Genomic DNA, 14,257 nt, shown 5'->3' with positions numbered 1-14,257 from the left:
AGAGGTCGCTCTGTGCCTCAGTCCCCTCACCTGTGAAATGGGCACGATACTAAAAGTACCCGCCTCAAAAGCTGTTGTGAGGGGGATGAATCAGGTTCCCAGTGAGTGCTCAGCACCGCTGTTACTCTGCACCATCTCTGTGCCGAGGACCCAGGGACAAAGTGATACAGCTTCTACTTTCCGGGGCTCAGTCCTCAAGGTGTGGTCCCAAGACCCTTTCGGGGGGCTGAGAGGTCAAAACTATTTTCGTAGTGATACGAAGACATGTTATTCGCCGTTTTCACCGTGTTGATATTTGGAACCGATGGTGCAAATCCATAGTGCTTAAAAATGTTGTTGCCTTAGCACAGATCTAGGTGGTGGCATCAGACCGCACCTGGAGTCATGGCATCCTTTACCAGCAAGCATGACAGGAAAGGAAAAAGCCAGTTTCACTAAGAATGTCCTTGATGAGCCAATAAAAATCATTAACTTTATTAAATCTTTGCCCCTGAGTACACATCTTTTTAATATTCTGTGTGATAGAATGGGAAGCACATAGAAAGCATTTCTGCCGCATCCTGAAGTACAGTAGCCCCCCCCTTCTATGTGGGGGATACGTCCCAAGACTCCCAGTGGGTGCCTGAAACCACGGATAGTGCTGAACCCTGTATATAGTATGTTTTTTCCTGTGCATACATACCTATGATAAAGTTTAATTTATAAATTAGGCACAGTAACAGATTAACAATAATAAAATAGAGCAATTAGAACAATATACTGTAATAAGAGTTACGTGAATGTGGTCTCTCTCAAAATATCTTATGATATAAAAGTAATGTCTTTTCCATCTCAGCACACACTGTGGCCATAACGTTTGCAGTTTGAGGTGTGACAGCAAAACTAGCACGAGGTTCTTTTTCCTTCATCACAGTTTCACCAATAGAAGATTCATTCTGGAACTTCCCTGGTGGCACAGTGGTTAAGAATCCGCCTGTCAACGCAGGGGACACGGGTTTAATTCCTGGTCCGGGAAGATCCCACATGCCGCAGATCAACTAAACCCCTGCGCCACAACTACCGAAGCCCACACGTCTAGAGCCCATGCTCTGCAACAAGAGAAGCCACCGCAGTGAGAAGCCCACGCACCGTAACGAGGAGTAGCCCCTGCTCGCTGCAACTAGAGAAAGCCCGTGCGCAGCAACGAAGACCCAAAGCAGCCTAAATAAATAAATAACTTAAAACAAAAAAGATTTGTTCTTACTGTAGATCTTAGCAACCTTAGCATACAATTTTTTTCTTTTCCGATCCAGTTGAGAACTTTCACCTTTTCACTGTAAGGAAGCACTTTACGGCTTCTCTTTGGTGTATCTGAATTGCCAGCATCACTGCTCCTGTGCTTTGGGGCCATTATTAAGTAAAATAAAGGTCACTTGAACGCAAGGACTGTAGACTGCGATAAGGATACCTTGACAGTCGATCTGATAACTGAGACGGTTACTAAGTGACTAACAGGTGGGAAAGGCTGGACATAGGGATGATTTAGGACCCGGCTGGAGGGAGTGTGATGACGAGAGGTTTCATCACACTACTCAAAATGGTGAGCAAGTTAAAACTTACGAATTGTTTATTTCTGGAATTTTCCATTTAATAGTTTTTGGACCGCAGTTGACTGTGGGTAACAAACTGAGAAAAGTGAAACCATAGATAAGGGGGGCACTATTGTTCAGTAATTGTCTCAAAGAATAGCACGTACGTGATTGAATTGTAAGCTGAAACAGCCTTTTTTTTTTTCATGGGGGCACCAATTTTACTTAAAAAAAAACAACAACTGTAGACAAACTATAGATTCTCAGTCTCGGGCATTTGACATACGTGTTCTTGAAAATGAACGAAGGGAACTTGTCACTTCAAGGAAAACAACTGACAGTATTTGTTGCCAGTGGTAAAGTTTGAGATTTCAAACAGAAATTTGGATTTTGGACAACTTTTATCTACTACTATGAGCCTCCCAATACTTCAAGACTTTTGTCTCTAAATGACCAATGCGTGATGTCACAAAATCATCCATGGGTAAAAGATTCATTCAAAGTGCAAGATAGACCAGTGGATTTGAATGTAACAGAATTAAGCAACTGAAAATTTTCAGATTCCAGAATCTACCACATGTCAAGGTTTGGTGTAGTATCAGAGAAGAATGCCCACAACAACGGAAAAGGCTACCAGAATTCTCCTCCTTTTCCACTCCATATCTGGGGAAGGCCAGATTTTCTTTCTCTACATCAACCAAAACAACATATTGCAGGAGACTGAATGTAGAAGCAGATACGAGGACCCAGCTGCCATCTATTAAGCCAGACATTTAAAGAGATCTGCAAAAATGTAAAACATGGCTACTCTTCTCTCTTCTGTTTTGTCTTATCTTTTGCAAAAATATATTACTTTTATTAGCATGTACTGAGTTTATGGAGAAAAATCCCACATACTGGGATGGGTGTTAGAATTGTAACTGGACACAGAATGGATAGTGGTTGGCCAACTAGCTCTGATGGGTACAGACATCTTCTCTTGGAGAACCTGTCTTCTCCTGTGGGCCCCTCCAAGCCAATGCCTCCTAAGTTGGTTTGAACTACCAGCTTCTCTCCTGATCAGTAATTCCAACTGCCTGGTCCAGTTTCACCTTTAAACCACAGGCCCCAAACCCAACCAACCAAGACGAGCTTCTCTTCATAGTTCAATAACCCTTCAGTTCCTTGGCCATCCAGATTGGAAATAGCAGCCCACTTTCTCTCTGTTCCCCGCATCCAATGCCATGCTTCTGCTCTGGCGATGTCCTCCTAGGGCAGTCAGCTCTGCTTCCAACTCTCCCACTGCTCCAGCCCAGATCCCCATGCCACCTCGCTGCCTCTAGCCTCTCTCCACTCCACACCGGGCCAGATCTGTCTAGGACACCCTAGACATCTGTTCATGGTGCTTCCTGATGTTGCTGTTCCACCTGGTCTGGCACAGTCGACCCTTCTGGCCTCTTATCCCATTCCGGATTCTGATCCTCCACATCTTCAAACCCCCTAGGGACCCAGGCTCACATGTGTGCACATGCGCCCCACATGCCCTTCTCTGCTGTCGCCTGGGTGGACCACTCACCATCCCCATTCTGGGGACACTTCCTATAACTTCCTTGCCTTTGTATCTTTACCCGTGTTGCGCCCACTGCCAGGATGCCTTTCCTGCTCAAGTCCTAGTTCAGATAGTTTGGTCGCAAATGTTAAAAAGAAACAACAGGTCCCAAGTGGAGTCACTTACACTAAGCTCCATCAAGACTTAATAACTAACCTGATTGCAGTTTCAGCCTCTCCCAGAAGTAGAATTTTAAGCCAACTAGTCTGGAAATTCCTGATCAACACTAGTGAGGTAATCTGAGGGAAGGTGGTCTTGCCTTTGCACAGGGCACCGGCCCCATGCCACCCCTTCGTTCATCCTCAGGACTGGCTGCCCTGTGGGAGCTAAGTTTTCAAGCCCTGCTGGCTCCACCTGATTCTCTTACAGAGGATGCTGAGGCCCAGAGACCTCTGCCAGTGTCAGCTGCCGTGCCCATGGGGGCCGGGCCCAGGACCCCTGACCCTTTGCAGAGCGCTGCCAGCCCCATCCTCTCCTTTCCCTCCCACCCCAGGGCTTGCTGGTGGCTGGGCCTCTCTGCCTCAGGAACATGGCCCCTTTCCCCTCTTCCCAGCTGGCTCAGGACAATATCCAGTACATAATATGTTGCCCATCGATCGGAAGTCACTCGGGCCAGGGCTGATAGATGGCCACAGACAGCTGGGCAGGCGGGTAGTGAAGGGCCAGCTCTTTGGCAGGGCCGTGGCTGGCCCTGGGCTTTAATCCCCTGGCTTCCTTGACAAGGCTCCAGCTCTGGTGACAGGAGGGAAGACCGATGAGGCTCTGAGGCCAGTGTGGAGGGGTGGAGCCCCGGGTGGGAGGGCGTGGGGCGCACGGACTTGGTGAAGCTCCTTGGGAGCTCGGACCCCCTTCACTCCCATGGGCCCCCTCCCCAGGCACGCCTCCCTTAGGGACGTCCCAGAGGAGCTCTCACTCCCCATCCCCACCCCTGCCCACCCTGCACGGCATATTCCATAACATGTACCTGTCCTGTGGGCCTGAGGCTGTCTGCATCTCTAAAATGAAGCTGCTTTGAAAGTAGAGAAAGACACAGGAAAGAGTGCATGCCAACTCAGTATCACCTTATTTGGTTTTCATAGCAGTCAGGCTTGATAAATATCATGCCCATTCTACGGACAAGGAAACAGGCTCAGAGAGATGTTTAACAATTAGAGCTGCTCCACCATGGGCCGGACTGGACCAGGCAGCCTCATAATGTGAGTTCTCCATCACTTCGGGCATTCAAGCAGAGGCTGGAGGACTAGCTGTTGAGGGGCTATGGAGGAATTCCTGCACAAGGTGGGTTTTGGACTACACAGCCCTAGGGTCCTTCCCAACTTTGAGGGAAGCAAGGAATGAACTAGATCTGGGGGGCAGGGCCCTGGCCCCAAGAGTAGGGATCGCTAAGTGAGACATGGCTGCAAAGTCCGTAGCTTACAAACCACGTCTGCAGACCCCTGGGGCACTCTGGATGCCCTGCAGATTCCACAAATGTTTGACTCAGGTTCATTTACAATACCATTTTTTATGATAAGACATGATTTCCAAACAAATATAGGCTGGCAATTATGTTACACAACTTTGAACCCATGCGAAATCACCAGAAAGCTTGCTGTGCATGGATCTGTATTTAACTGAAGAGCATTGCAAGGAGAGATAATAAACAGAACCTTCGTTTAACTTGCAATTACTTATCTGCATGAATAAGTAATAATGTACAGCAGAAACAAAATGTGGAAACAGGTTGGAGGCTGAGGACAGAAACCATCACTGAATATCCCTTAGTTTTATCTTATGTTCAACCAAACAGGCTTGTTCTCATCTAATCTTATTGTAATTGTTCTCTGTTATTACAATCAGAATATGGCATCCGTGTGAGCGTATCAAGTACATTTGTACTAACAAAATCTGACTTCTATCTGTTTTGCAACGTGGTGATTCTACTTAGATTTCATTTGGGAAAAGAGCTCGGCTTTGAAAATCCTGGAATTTCACCATAGCCAAGTGACCAGGCTGTACCCTTTCCAAGCAAGGTGGGGTGAGGTGGATGGGATTTGGGTTTATAGCCCCTGCCTCACCTTCCACGCAGGCTGCAGCCTCGGCGAGCCTGGCCCTTGGCACCCATGGTCGACCCCTGACTCTGAGCCCCAAGCCCATGGCCAGTGGCCGGGGAGGAGCTTGACGGGTACACTGTGTGGGCAGGGATGAAGAGGGGGCCGCTGAATGAACAAGGTTTCCTAGGAGGGAAGGCCAAGACAGAGGCGGTGGTGGTGGAGGAAGCTTGGTCACCCACAGAGAAGGCTGTGTGCTGCTTCCTGACATAGGGAGCTCGTGTAAGCAAAAGAGGTGCGGGAGCAGAAGACACCGGAGGGCTTGTGAAAGACAAAGACGGCGAGAGTTTGAGCTGGTGAAGGGAGAATAGCACCCTAAGTTAAGAGACTGCACGGGCAAAGGCGAAGACGTCAGACTGAGCAGGGAACATCAGCAAAGGGTGTCTAAGCTGGTGTGACTGGCCTGGAGGAGCCCGTGGGGTCGGGAAGGAGAAGCAGAGGCACAGCAGGTCACGAGGGAGCCAGTGCTTTGCCAGGTGATGGGGAGGTTGAGGGGGCTGAGGCCAGGGTGCCCACCCAGGTGGCGCAGGAGGTGGGGGATGCCAGGGTCCAGAGGGGTTGACAGAAATGTGTTTCCTCTGCCCCCCTTGCCTCCTCCAACATGCCATACTTTCATCTGGGCTCACCCCGCCCACCTCCCCACTTCTAATCTCACTTAGTACGGCAATTAAATTTTAAAGGCCCATCAGCCTGGTCCCTCGCAGGCCAGGTTCTTCCCAGATAGAATTATTTGATAGACTGGATGGCAGCTCTGCGGGCTCCAGCTGGGGCTGCAGACCCACCGAGGCAGAAAATTAATAAACACGGCGGCTGCCCCCACCGCCCTCTGGTGGCTGTGCCTGGACTGTCTGCTCTCTCTCCCCTGCCATGGAGGGGCTGGCAGGGACATTTTTCCAGGCAGAGGGCACGGGGGTTTGTGGGAGGAGGGACAGGAAAGCCTCAGGAACTTGGCAGATCATCTTGGGGTATTGGGGACGCTCTGGAAGCCCCATCTGCCACTTTTTAGATGAGCGGCATGGGATAGGTTACTTAACCTCTCTGGCCTCAGTCCACTCATCCGTTTAATGGGGTCATGGCAAGGCTCATGGAGGTGATGTATGTAAAACATTCGGCATGATAACCAGCCCATGGCAGGAGCTCAATAGACAAAAGTTTTTCCCTTTCCCTCAAATAATCACCACTGCTGTGCTGAGCTCTGGCCACCTGGCTGGGGGAAGGGGTGAGTGGGGCGTGATAGCCACACTTGTAACCAGGTGGGTTCTGACTTACCCGGCCTAAAGACTCACAGGTCTGTGGGAGGACTGGAATTTGGGGCTGCGGCATCAGGAAAAAAGGCCCCCACGTCCAGCAGTATGGGTGGGAATCTCACTCCCATAGTGTATCTCTGGGTAGGTCACTTAAGCCTCTTGGGCCTCAGTTTCCTCACCTGTAAAGTGGGCACAACAACCAACTTCACATAGTATTATTGTGAGACTTGGTGAGTTGACAAGGCTGAGTGCCTGGCATAGCAGTAGGTGCCCTGGTGATTCTGTCAGCCCTCACGTGGGGAACCCCCCAGGGAGAGCAGCAGCTTGGAAAGGGTGATGGGGGACCAGGAGAGGGGGAGGCACACTGCCAAGGAAATGTGGAGTGTGATTCTGGGGGACAAGGGCCTGGCCTGAGTCCCAGGCTTGTGTCTGGGGGCAGTGGCTCACCCCCTGCCTCCCTCCCCACCTTGTTCTACATCCAACCTCCCTCCTTGGTGGGTGGTGGGTGAGGTGTGAAGATGGGGGGGGGGAATCTGTGGGAGGGGGAGTCCTGACCTGGGATCCTCGTACTCATCTAACAAATATGGATTGAGCTCCTCCTGTGTGTCAGGCACTGCTCTGGGTGCTGGGAACACAGCAGTGACTACAGCTCCTCGTGGGGCTGACATCCAACAAAGGCTTAAGTGATGGGGGGGGGGGGGACTTTGTGCAGTGGCGGGAGGGGGGCAACTTTTCACGTTGGGGCCATTAGGGACGGCCTCTCCGGGAAGGTGACATTCGAGAGAGCCCTGAAGCAGGCGGGGGAGCCTTGTGGATATCTGGGGGAAGAGCATCCAGCAGGGGGAAGAGCATCCAGCAGAGGGAACAGCCAGCGCCAAAGCCTGAGGTTGGTCTGTTTGAGCAGGAAAGAGACTGAGGAAGTAGGAGTGCAGTGCTTGAGGGGAGATGGCGGCGGGGAGCTGAGGTCAGGCGGGTACTAGGGTGCAGGTCTTGTGTGCACTGTTTCACTCAGAAGAAATGGGGAACAGGGGAGGGTTCTGAGCAGGAGAGGGACAGGATCTGACAAGCTTTCGACGGGTTTCTGTGGCTTCTGAGCGGAAATTGAGTGGAGAGGGCAGACCAAGGAGCCAGGGACCAGTGAGGAAGCTACCTGGACTGTCCAGGTGGGAGGTGATGGGGCCTGGATGAGGGTGGGGACAGTGGAGGTAAGAGAAGGGCTGGGATTCTGGATTTTTTTGTTAAATTGAGATATGGTTGATGTACAACTTGATATGTTTTGAGAGTAGAACCGACTGGAAGCACAGACCCAGGGTTGAGTCAGGGGTGGTCTGTGTCCCTCAGGCCTCCCATCCCACAGTCCACCTCCCTCAGCACCTCGACTCTTAGTTGGATCACTGGCAGGAACATTCAGGGGCCTTCTGGAGGCAGCCTGTGGTCTGGGAGAATCTTCCACTGGGGCCTTTCCCTTCTGTTCATTACCCACGATCCTGCAGTGAGGGGTAGTGAAGGTTCTTTAAGGCTGAGGCGGGGTAAGGGAGGAGGTGCGGCCTTGGGGGACAGTGTCCCTACTGGGGACCCACAGTCTCCTCACCCCCAGCCTTCAGTCGGGCACCCCGATCCTGACTGTCCAGAGCCTGGACGCCACCCTAGGCCCCACATCCCAGCCTGGCTCCCGGACCTCCCCCCCGCCAACACCTCAGCCCGCTACAGTTTGGGAGGGACACGGGAGCCGCGGGGCGCAGGCCCAGGAGGGACTATCGCAACCACCAGCCCTGAAAGCCAGCAAATTGCCTGGTGTGCTCAAACTTGCCATTTCCCGTGCTCTCTGGGGCCCCGACAATTATGTGGAGAGAAATCAGCCTTGTTTTCCTTTTTCCTCACAAAGAAAGAAATGAAAAGGTTTCCAAATTGCTTTCAAAGAGGGGGCTCGGCCCTGTGCTTCCCGCGGGCGCCTTTCCGAAGCTGCCCCCACGTGGGCTCTGCGCCAGGAGGGGAGTGTGGAGACAGGGCAGTGCCTCCCAGACAGAGGTCCCAAGACCACCCGAGGCCTCTGGGGTCTGGCTGAAATACAGATTCCCCACGTCTAACCTCCTGGGTTAGATGCTCTATATCCGCATTCCTCGGTATCTCTCTACCTATCACCCCCAACCCCCAACCCGCCGATTTTTGAAGATCACTGGTGAGGGGTATGTTCTGAGGTTTACTTTGCAATCTACATGTTAAACTCATAGTCCTTGGGGACCTTGACAAGTTCAGAGGTGATTGGGGCAGAGAAGGGGAGAGGTGAACGGGGTAGGCTGGGGGAGAAGCCGCCCACCAGTTTGGGGGTGCTGGAGAAGAGGTTAGAGTGTGCCTCTTCACACACTCCCTTCCTGCAACTCACAAATGCTGGCTGCAGAGAAGCGGAAGGAAGCCTCAGGCAAGGGGACCCAGCATGCGCAAAGACCCTGAGGTAAGAGAGAGCCTGCATCTTCAAAGAACTGAGGAAAGGCTAACATGCCTGGGATGCAGAGTGAAGGGTTGCAGGTGGGAGAGGAGGCTGGCTGATGGGCCAGTGGGATGGGAGACCCTGCCTTTGAGGAGTTTGGCTTTTGTCCAAGACCACTGGGAAGCCATGAAAGGTTTTCAGCAGGAGAATGACAGGGTCAAATTAAAACGTTAAAAAGAAAATTAATGTATGGTAAAAAAAATGGACTTTGGGGCGGGGTGTACTGTTCTGTGAGTTTTCATACATATTAAATTTCTGTAACTATGATCACAACCAGGATTCTGAACAATTCCATCAGCCCCAAACTCCCTTGTGTTGACCCTTTGTAGTCACCCGATCTTCTGCAACCACTGATCTGTTCCCCCTACAACCACTGATCTGTTCTCCATTGCTGTAGTTTTGCCTTCTCCAGAATGTCATGTGAATGGAATCTTATATACATAACCTTTTGAGATTGGCTTCTGTCACTCAGCATAAGGCCTTTGAAAGTTACCCAAGTTGCTGAAGCAATCGTCTCTTTTTATTGCTGAGTAATATTCTAATTGAATAAATATGTTGTTTTAGTTCTAGTGTTTGGAGATTTACCAGTTCCCTTGTTCATTATTAACTTTTAATTTAATTCCATTATGGTCAGGGAACATACATTGTATAACTCCAATTATTAAAATTTGTTAAGATCTATTTTATGACTCAGGATATGGTCTGTATTAGTGAATGTTCTATGTGCCCTTGAAAAGAATGTGTATTCTGTTGTTAATGGGTAGAGTGTTCTATAGATGTTAATTAGACCCAGTTTGTTAAGGCTGTTGTTCAGTTCTATATCCTCACTGATCTACTTTTTCTATCAACTGCTGAAAGAAGAGTGTTGAAATCAACTATGATTGTAGATCTTATCTATTGCTCTGTTCACTTCTATCAGTTTTTGCTTCATGCATTTTGAAGCTCTGTTGCTAGGTACATACACTTTTAGGGGTGTTACCTTGGTGAATTGACCCTTTTATCATTATAAAATGTCCCTCTTTATCCATGGTAATTTTACTAACTCTGAAATCTACCTTGTCTGATATTAAAATAGCCACTCTAGCTTTCTTTTGATTACTGTTTGCAAGGTATATCTTTTCCCAACCTTTTACTATTATGTTACAAAGTAGATTTCTTTGTAGACAACATATTATTGTCTTGTTAGTATTTTTATTCATTAAATAACTCTGATTTTTAATTGGTAAGTTTAGATCATTTATATTTAATGTAATTGTTGATATGCTTGGGTTAGAATTTCCATTTTATGATTTGATTTCTATTTGTAACCTCTGTTATCAGTTCCCCTGTTTCCCCTTTTCTGCTTTCTTTTGGGTTATTTGACTATTTTTCTGTATTATGGGTTTTTTTTTTAATTTATTTTTTATTGACGTATAGTTGAATTACAGTGTTTTTTTGTGTTACTTTAGGAAGGCTGAGTAGAATCTAAACTATTTTCCTAAGTTTCCACAAGAGCTTCTTGAGACAATACAGACTGCCTCCTAAGTCTATCAAAGAATCTGTCTAGATTCTCATTTTTTAGACTTCTCAGAAAAACACAAGCTACCACTTGAAAACACACCATTTTATTTTACTGTCTGCATGCCTTTGAGGAACTGGGTCCACCTGGATTTCCCTGAGCTGGGAGGAAGGTGCTCTACTTAAAAAGCTATGTGAACTTCCTCCAGACTTTGGTATCCCATTTTGCAGATGCTGACTTCACTACATCGTGAAGATTTTCCACGAGAACTTTTGCCCTGGGAATTAGGGATCTAATGTCTGCTCTGTCCTTGGATTTCTGGGGTCCCTATAAAAGTTTCTGAATCCATTGCCATTCTTACAGAATCATACTAAGTTGACCACATTTTCTCTAGTCCAATGATGATAAATCTTTTCCTCTCAGAGATATGAAGTTAGGAACTTTTTTATTTTTATAGAAGCACAGTAAAAACTAGTATATTCAGCATTCTCTCAACAGAAACACCATTAGCCAGCACTTCTTCAATCTATCACACTATAAGTTAATTGAATCAGAGCCAAAAGAGCCCTTAGAGATAGATCATTTAGTCTAGCTCCTTGTTTTATAGACAAGGAAACTGCAGCGGAGAGAAGTGAAGTGATTTACCTCAATCCAACAACAAGGCGTGAGTGAGACTGGACCAGACCTCTGTGTCCCTGGCACTCAGCCCTGTGTGCTTTCCAGATCCTAGATTAATGTTTATGCGCCTCTAAGGTGCTTTATACAGGTAACCCTGACACATCCTATGGTTTCAAAATGCTGAATTCAGCCTTAGTGCTGCTTAGATTGTTATATTATAATCCTTGCGAATAGTGATGCCACAAGTGTGATCTATGTTACCTATGATAACTTGGCTCATTGGAATATTTGGTTAAATGGAACATTTCATTTTCTAGGCATGCCTGGTACACAATAAGCATTTAATATAGTATTCACTGATTTAAGTTGTTGCTAGTAACCGAATTTTCTGTACTTTTAATTTTTTTTTAACTGGGGAGTGTTTTTTCCCTGGCTTTTGATTTATTTTATTTTATTGAAGTATAGTTGATTTACAATGTTGTGTTAATTTCTCCTGTACAGCAAAGTGATTCTGTTATACATATATATATATATATATATATATATATATATATATACATTCTTTTTTCATATTCTTTTCCATTAGAGTTTATCACAGGATATTGAATATAGTTCCCTGTGCTATACAGTAGGACCTTGTTGTTTATCCACTCTATATATAATAGTTTGCATCTGCTAATCCCAAACTCCCACTCCATCCCTCCCTGTACTTTTAATTTTTTAATATTTATTTATTTTTTTCCTGAAAAAGAAAAAAATTTATTTTATTTGTTGTTTTTAAAAAACTGAGATATAACTGACATATAACATCATATTAGTTTCAGGTGTACAACATATTGATTTGATATTTGTATCTATTGCAAAATGATCACCTAGGGGACTTGCCTGGTGGTGCAGTGGTTAAGAATCCTCCTGCCAATGCAGGGGACACAGGTCCGATCCTTAGTCCAGGAAGATCCCACCTGCTGCGGAGCAACTAAGCTTGTGCGCCACAACTAGTGAGCCTGTGCTCTACAGCCTGCGAGCCACAACTACTGAGCCCATGTGCCACAACTACTGAAGCCCGCGAGCCCATGCTCTGCAACAAGAGAAGCCACCGCAACGAGAAGCCTGCGTACCGCAACGAAAAGTAGCTCCCACTCGCCGCAACTAGAGAAAGCCCGCGTGCAGCAATGAAGACCCAATGCAGCCCAAAATAAATAAATTAAAAATAAATAAATTATAAAAAAATGATAAAAAAAAATGATCACCTACAATAAGTCTAGTTAACATCCATCACCACACGTATTTCCAAATTTTTTTTATTGTGATGAGAACTTTTAAGACCTACTCTCTTGGCAGCTTTCAAATATACAATACAGTATTATTAACTATAGTCATTGTATTATACATTTCATATGTTCTTGTTAAGAGGTGAGTCTAGTGATTACAATATACATACTTCCCTTCACTGTCTACTTAGCAAAGTTTGTTTGAACAAGATCATCAGGCCACAGTGTGGAGATGCAGGGAGATCGGTTAGGATTAGTATTGCCGGTTTTTGCAAATAAAAATACAAGACGATCCTTGAAATAGTTCAAGGATTTCAAGGAATTTTAACTAGAAAAGGACGTTAAAAAAATACAGGGGCTTCCCTGGTGGCGCAGTGGTTGGGGGTCCGCCTGCCGATGCAGGGGACGCGGGGTCGTGCCCCGGTCCGGGAGGATCCCACATGCCGCGGAGCGGCTGGGCCCGTGAGCCGTGGCCGCTGAGCCTGCGCGTCCGGAGCCTGTGCTCCGCAATGGGAGAGGCCACAGCAGTGAGAGGCCCGCGTACCGAAAAAAAAAAAAAAAATACAGGCTGTTGAGTTACCCTTGAATTTCAAATAAATAATTATTTAGTATATCTCATGTAATATTTGGGATATGCTTATATTTTAAAAAAATCATTGTTTATCTGAAATGCAGATTTAATTGGGCACTCTATATTTGATCCAGTAATCCTAGTTCAAATCCAATTTTGAGTGCCCAGAACTAGCTTGGTGGTGATGAGATGAATGCAAGCAGACTAATCTAGAAAAGGCTTTGGAGGCAAAATCTAGAGGACTCGCGATAGATTGGACATGGGGGTGAGGGATAGGAGCAAGGATGACCCCGCGCTGGTGTGGGACCTGTGCCCTCATTGGATGGAGACTGGTACCCGTGCTGCGATGGGGAACCCAGGAGAAGGAGCGGGTTGAGGCTGTGGTGGGATGTTTGGATGTACCGATTTTGTGTCTTTGACCCATCCAAGCAGAGGTGAAAGGCAGGCGGCTGGATATCTGGGTGTGTGCTTGGGGAAGAGGTCTGGGTTGGACACACAGATGCAGATTCTGGGGGCTCCGGCAGACCTCCAGAAAGAGAGCACGCCTTGCGGGGACAGGAGGACCCAGGGCCCTGCCTGAGGAGTCCCTGCATGTTGAGGAGGAGGACCTGGCGGGGGGGGTCTGAGAAGAGGCATCCCTGAGAGTGCGGGTGGAGGGAAACCAGAGAGAGTGTGTCTCGAGGTGTAGGGAGTAGGCAGTGGTGCCAGACGCACCAGCACCAGCGAGGTGGAGCCAGATGAGTCCCAGAAGCCAGAAGGGATGTGAGGTTGAAGGATGTTTCATCTTTCCTTCTGCTCCGAGAGACTTGAGTCTGTTTCAGTGTAAACGATCCAGAAGAGAGGGAATATGGGCACGTGGCAGAGAGAGCGGTGGCTGGATTGGGGACGATTCTCCAGGAGGTGGGGGTGGGAGTACAAGTGTGACCTGGGTGGGGAGGAGGGACCCCTCTCTCATGTGTAACAACAGGGACTGGATTAATTTGGGTTCCCTGAAAGCAGAGCCTGAGAAAAGACTTGGTGCAAGTTAAACTCCACGTTTAACTTGGAGACAAGTTTATTTGGGTGGTGACCCCAGGAAATACGAATGAGGGAGTAGAAGGAACAAGAGGAAGAAGGAAGAAAACCTAACGTGGGGCCAGTGTTATTGATCTAGTTGCCACTCCGGGCAGCTGGAGGTCAGTCCTGCCGGGACCCTCCGAGGAGCCCGCACGGTGCCCCTCAGCATCATCTGTCAGAAGGACATTTATCTGCCTGCTCCCACCTTCCATGATGAGGCTGCCCCTGGGGCTATTGACCCCCAGCCCTTTGGTCTGCTGGG

This window comes from Phocoena phocoena, chromosome 10 (genome assembly GCF_963924675.1).
Source record: "Phocoena phocoena chromosome 10, mPhoPho1.1, whole genome shotgun sequence".
NCBI classification, from domain to species: Eukaryota; Metazoa; Chordata; class Mammalia; order Artiodactyla; family Phocoenidae; genus Phocoena; species Phocoena phocoena.
This window is presented reverse-complemented; position numbering follows the sequence as displayed.